The following is a 7,384-nucleotide window of genomic DNA, read 5'->3' on the forward strand; positions in this document are numbered from 1 at the left end:
ACAAAGGGGTATCAGCCCCTGTCCTGATCGTGCAGATGTGTTTTCCAACCCGCCTTAGTTCCTGTGTCGTTTTCCCCACGTATAACATGGGGCAGGTACAGGTGGTGGGAGAGCACTTTTGTTTTTGGGGAGCACACAACACTACACTGAGCACATTTTATTTTGGGAGAGGTATATAGACGATATTTTGATTTTTGGGATGGGGATTTTACACTTTCTACGGATTTTGTTTGTGAGCTCAGTGACAATGACAGTGGCATGAGATTCACCTTGGAAGAAGGTGGAAAGAGCATACATTTTCTGGACATCACCATTTCTATCGATGACAACTGGAGGATTCAGACGAACATCTACAGGAAGCCTACGGTGACAAATAGCTTCCTTCAGTGGGAAAGCTGGCACCCTGGACCACTGAAGCGAAGCATACCGTATGGCCAATATTTATGAGCAAAGAGAAATTGCTCATGAGAAGGAGATTTTCAAGCTGAGAGTAGGAACCTTATGCAGCGGTTCATAGAGAGGGGCTACCCAAAAAACATATGCGGAGAGCATACAATAGTTAGACATCTGGACAGGACTGAATTGCTGAATCCAAATAGGGGAGCTAACCCTACACCTAAAGTCATTAGATGTATAGGTACCTTTGATGGCTATGCCTCAACGATCACCTAGATACTTAAGTATCATTGGCATGTTCTTAAATTAGACAATGACCTGCAAGGGGTCATTAGTACCAGACCTAGTATCACCTATAGGCGAGGGGCCAACATTAAGGGCATATTATTGCACAGCCACCATAAGAAAGAATACCAACGAGTCAGTCGTGGATTCCAAACCTATTACCTGGCTCTTTTCTGTGTGGCCACTGCGTGATGTGCAGATTTATGCCTAGAATTAAAAAATTTCGAAACCCAGGAGATGGAAGAGTGTATGAGATCAGGCAATTTCTTAATTGCAGTAGCCGTAATGTCGTTTATATAGCTACCTGCCCCATGTTATATGTGGGGAAAACGACACAGGAACTAAGAAGGCAGGTTGGAAAACACAGCACGATCAGGACAGGGGCTGATACACCACCCCCCCCCCCTCCCCCTAGCACGTCACATCCGTTTGAGACATGGAAATAAGCTTGATATAATGAAGTTCTGGGGCCTTAGTCAACTTAAGTTGGGCCCCCGAAAGGGGAACATTGACTGATTACTTTTACAAGAGGATACCAAGAGTCCATTTAGACTAAATGAGGATTTTACATTTACAGCGTTCGAGTGAAATTACTACCAAATATCGAGAATGAAGTAACCCCATCTAATAGACTACTCCAATTACCCGGTGATATTAGTATGTAGGTTTACTCCTATGGTGCATTGGTTATTCCTGTATGAAATACACTACAGTACTTACCTGTGGTTAGTGGATAGATGGGAGGAGTATGAAGGAAGGAATGGAGTTCTGAGGCCAAGAAACAGCAAAGATACCTATAAAATACAAGAACAACAACTCTTTTTATACATAATTTAACACCCATTGATATGATTGATATTAGGGCACTTACCTGGCAGTGAGATGGAGGGATGAAGTAGACATAAGGATGTAGCAGTGGAAAACTGGAACAATGAGCTCATGAGTGAGCGAGAATCTGCAAAAGCATAGATTTAAGTGTTAGGACAATCCACGCAAGAGACCAGAGCACATATGGGGCAGTGAGGAATTTGGAATACTGTGGTGTTAGACATGGTGACAAACATTAATAGACAACATCAGTGATACCATACACTAATATAAGAGCATGGACCTGATTAGTGTTGCTGGGATCCTGACCAGTGGTACCATGCTGAATAGTGGGTACACAGTTGATATATATGAATTATACAATGGAACGGATTTTGAACCTCCGGCAGATACTATATGGCAGGGGGCATCCATGTAGGATGTCATGTAATGCATGGAGTATTGAAAACATCACAAAGAGAAACCGGAGGAACCCGGTCCAAAATCCGGATGGATGATTATGGAACAACTACTAAATCATTATTTCATACATAGGAGGATCTATCCATGTCCCTATTGTTCAATAGTTGCCAAGAACTGCCAACTTTGGGGAGTTCTACCTATGCACCAGTGTACTCGAACCTCACTTTCAAGCTCCATCTAGAATGTCATCCCTACTTATCCCATTTTGTCATCCCTATGGAGATACAGGGTATTTCATATGTACTCTCACTAAATGTGTTATCAGTAATAAGTCTAAAGTAGACTCCAAATCCATCTATAGTAATATCCTCATCATACATCCATCCCTAATACTCCCTGACTATTGATATAATGACCAGGAGGTATTTTACTTACCCGAACATCATAAGAAATAATGAATGATTCCGAGTTCAAGTGTAATTAACAAGCGCAGTAAGCGATGCAGAGTGTATGACAGATGGAGATGCCGGCACTAAGTTTTCCCGCATGCGTGAAATAGATAACAAGGCAAGTCATAGACACAATACTGAAGCCACATACTCACATTGATGTTAAGTTCTCAAGCATGCGTGAATTACGTGAAGCTGGAGACATAACACACCAGTAGAGTATGCACGCGCATGCGCGGAGTCACGGAGTAGTGACCTCACATGTAAACAAAAGCAATATGCTGAGTGAGGCACATGATTGGCTGATGGAGACAACGTGATGCGAGCGATAATGACGCGTAGCCCGGGGATCTAATGAACAGGGAGTATCAGCCGTCAGGGAGGTAGGTTATTGGTGGATGGTAACAACGTGAGATAAGAGAAGATTATGTGTAGCCCAGGGATTGGGTATTCAGCGTATAGGAAGTACCGGTCACCAGAGATTATATAAACACCCACCGGGCATTAGGGAGCTCGGTAGCCTCGCAACCCTTGACAAAGGTGATTCATCACTGAAACGTCGGGGAGGCTTACAGTCTAGTGTTTTAGTGGCGTGGTTATAGGGTATCAGTGACATTAGAAGAGTCAGGGACCGTGGGGATACAGCGGACATTGGAGATACCAATGGTCCACACTACATGGACACCGCAGTCCGGATCTGACCTAGCCATAGAGAGTGTGGGAGAACCCCACACTCTAAACTCAGTCACCCAAAACCACTGCAAATTTTAACATTTTCTTGGGGTACTATATAATTTTAACAAATAGATATCTTTTAAGGGAGGGTTCTAGTAAGGGTTTTCCCCACAAAAGGGTCACCCCTTAAAGGTTGTTATTGATTAATTTGCCCTGATAACTCCCAGGGACCAATTTCTGTTATTGTATTTTGATTGTGTAGAGCCAGACTGGCCTCGAAACGGATGAAATCTATTAGATATTTTGGTATGCAAGTCCGAACACAGGCAACAAAGGTGCGCTTTAGGTTTCAGGAAAGTCCGTATCTAATGATTTAGAATAAGAACTATTGCGTGTCTTGACTAGAGCTGATATGGACCGTGATCTCAGTGACCTTGGTTTAGAATTAGGGTCCTTTTGTTTTTTCCGGGCTCCCATAAGTGAGATATAGAAAGTGCAGAAGTCACTTAGGTGCGGAGGGTGCAAAATTATTCAGAGGAATACTTAGTTTTGGACTTGCAGAAGTATTACAGAGAGTACACACCGAATGGATAAAATAGGATAGTGATAATAGAATTGCAGTATATGAAGCGTCCAAAAGGTGGCAGTATAGCACTACTTTGAGTTGTATGGAGTTAAGTAAGCACAATAGTCCAGAAGACACCGGATGTATCCACTGCAATGTAGAAAATTCCTATTCAGAAACTCCAACCCTGGATTTGTAGCTCACAGAAGAGGATTGCTGCTATAGCATGGTGTTATTATCACTTACCGGTCTTGGCAAGCAGAGTGCAAGTAGGTGAAATGGAGGGCGAGTAGCTGTCCCTCTATGCAGCCACAAGATGGCATCTGTTAAATAGAGAATTAATGGAGGATCACTGGGTGCACTCTAAAGTTTACAGGTAGTCCCATAAGTATTTTAGGAGAGCAGTGAAGCATCAATATATTCGTATGTAGAGTGGGGGGAGATAGGATATACACCCCACAGTCCTCAGCACATATAGAAACAATAGCATTGATAAGGGTACAAGCAAATTGAGGGAAGAAATACTCGCAGCTTCCAGGCTATGTGGTAGTAGATTGAGAGTGGAGCCGGCCTCAGCTGAGTCAAGGCCAGTCTGTTGCTGTGCCGCCCTCTCTATCCCCACTCACCGCTCCACTAGTCGGCATTCGCTTCCTCCCTCTGCCTCCGGCGGCAGCTAGCAGGCTCCAGATCCCCGGACAGACAGGTAGGTGGAGGCCTGACGGGTGGGATGAGTGATCCCCAGAGTGTCTCCTCAGGACTCCGGTCACCTCTCCTGTGCGACTTGCTGTACTCAGTCCACGTGACGCAGCAGAACGAGGGAGCGTCTGCACACGTGGGTGCTGGGGGCACTCTGGCGGGACCTCGCACTGCTCCAAAATGGGACCGATCAGGGCGAGAAAGGCACCGGAAGAATCAGGTGGGCTTAAGGTATATCTGTAGATAGATTTTGTAAAGATAGGGCTTCTTCCGGCAGGGCAATAACAGTTTTTTGTGGTAGCCAGGAGTTGAGCTCCGCAGAGAGATGTCTTATGCCATGAACTTCCAGTCCCGCCCCCCAATATTACATTTGTAACCATATATGTATGCAACCATATTGATAATCAAATTCAAGTTTTTCAAACAGTACCCATAATGGGTGCAGGTTTGTATATATTTGGTTTAAATTTGAGGTTTAAAGTTTTCAGTTTTTGTTTTATTTGAAAATTTTTTTTTATATATTTTATTATATTATATATTATATTATTGCCCTTCTGCTCCACAGGAGGTTTCTGTCATCCCCGAGCTTGTTTTTACTGTTTTTTTTTTTGTTTGTTTTTTTAGAGAAAAATACAAACACTAAAAGGTTGAATTGATTTTTCCTCTTTCTTGGGGGGACAAAGACCTTGGGTATATGCTGTTGCTAGGAGACTTGACACTATGGAAACCAAAAAAAGCCGGCTCCTCCCAGCAGGATATACCCACCTACAGAGCCTGAGGTAATCAGTTTTAGCTTAGTGTCTGCAGGAGACAGATGCTGGTCTGGGGTTTCCCAGACCTGGTCAAACATTTTTTTATTTTCCAGATTAGGGGCATTCAATTTCTTATTCCCTTTTATTTTCCTGTTTTTTTAGGTGGGGACTCCGGAACATAGCATTCACCGTTTCCCCATTTGCGATTTGAGGGGGCACAGGCATCATGGATGTATTGTCAACCCCCTCTCGGCACTCTTTATTATTGCCTAAGGATGTGGGACCTTTTTCAGTGAGGTGGGTCCGTTAACCCACATTTTTTTCTTACTCTCCCGAGGTCTACCTACCCCAGGAACTGTCTGGGGCTTGTCGGTGGTGTAGGACTGTCTCGGTGCCTATCTGTTCAGGTGCCAGCGCTTAAACACTTGCAGTTATTTTTCCTCAGCAGCCGTGTCTGCCGACTTCTCCCTTCCCCGCTCTCACATATGCGTCGGCCGCATCATGTGTCAATATGTCCGGAGCACAGTTTCTTCTCCTGTCGGCAACTGTAAACTGCCGGCGGCGTGTTTACCCGCTCCCTTCCCCTTGCGCTCTCCTATGCGACGGGGTTTGAGAGCGGGAGCCATTATCACCGGCCATGTTATTTACTTTCTGCCAGAAGTTTGCGGACTTCAGCTCCGCCCACCCGCGGCCAGCGGGGATCGCGCCCTATGAGGCACAGGCGCACAAGTTACTTCTGCCACTTAGCACAGTGCACACGCAGAGGGGATCTAGGACCAATCAGAGGTGCCCTAGTCTAATCCGGCCCCTCTTCTCACTGGTCCTGCTTGCCCCTGCCTCTCTCTCAGCATAAAGTTCTCCTCACAGCAGCTGCCCTGTTAGGGACACAGAAGCTGGTGAGACTGTTGCATTTTTTTACTATATTCAAGCCCAGAACTGTTCCTCCCTCTAAGCAGTTAACTGGGACCCTGGTCACCTATTATACTTGCAAGGGCTGCAACAATAAAATGTCTGGTTCTGCTGAACCCACTTGTTCCGCCTGCACCACTGCACCCCCTTGTATTTCTACTCAGGATGCTCCCCCAGACCCTGTGGGCTCGGCTATCCCCCTAGGTTGGGTGTCCTCCCTCTACCAGTCTATTTCCAACTTGGCGCAGAACTCTCGTTCCGTGGTGACTGTCTTGGAGAGGTCCTCCTTACACCGGCCCTCCAGGGAGACCTGCTCTCCCACTTACTATGCTACACGCTCTCACAAGCGTCATAGGGGTGTTTCCTCGGACTCATTCCCAGAGTCTTCTAGCAGACACAGGCGCTCCCCTCACAGGTGTCGCCCCTCTGTTCCAGCTTCCCGCACGCGTCTCTCTTCCAGAGGACGCTCCCCTGTCACCATTCTGGATCTCCAGGTCAGTGTCTCCTTCCAAGGCTGCCTCCACTCATTCCCACTCTCCTGGAGAACTTTTAGATGAGGCTTCTGCCTCTGCCTCAGGAACGAACAGACACAATGGACAGGGTGGACACCTTGGTTTCGGTCATAAAAGGGACACCTTCCATCTAGGATAACCCAGGAACTTCGGATGTAGCTCCAGAAGTTTCACCGTGACCCACCGGCACCAAAAAGGTTTTCAGCTCTCATGCTGAATTTGAAGCCTTACTGGAATCTGCCTGGAGGCACCCTGATAAGTTTCCGGAAGCAAAGGAGGTTCAAGCGCAGTATCCCTTTGCCAAGGACCTCCCCTCCAATTGTGGATCCACCGGTCTCCCGTCTAAAGAGACTACTCTGCAGTTAGCGGATGCAACCTACACTACAGTCCCTTCTCATCCAGGGAGTAATTGTCCCGGTTCCTCCCAGGGAGCATTTGAGGTTTTTACTCCAACCTCTTTGTGGTACCCAAGAAAGGGGGTTCTGTACGCCCAATCTTGGATCTGAAGCACCTCAACCAGCATCTTCTTCTTCGCCATTGGATCAAGTGGAGTTTTTCTTCGGTGATCATCAAGGATGTCTACATCCACATTCTGATTTTCCCAGGACACCAGCAGTACCTCTGCTTTGCTGTTCTGGAAGGCCATTTTCAGTTCGTAGCTCTCCCCTTCGGCCTGGCCACCGCTCAGAGAGGGTCTTGACCAAGGACCTGGCGCCGGTGATCGGCGTCCTACGGACCAGAGGTGTCTCAGTGATTCCTTACTTGGATGATCTCCTGATCAAGGCAATAACCAGAGCCCAGAATCTAGAGACTCTCTCCCTCACCCTTCAGGCCTGGTCTCCCTTTGATTGGATGGTCAATCAGGACAAGTCCTACCTCTCTCCCACGCAATCCCCGATATTTTTGGGACTCCAG

The sequence above is a fragment of the Hyla sarda genome, unplaced genomic scaffold (assembly GCF_029499605.1).
Source record: "Hyla sarda isolate aHylSar1 unplaced genomic scaffold, aHylSar1.hap1 scaffold_1617, whole genome shotgun sequence".
NCBI lineage: Eukaryota > Metazoa > Chordata > Amphibia > Anura > Hylidae > Hyla > Hyla sarda.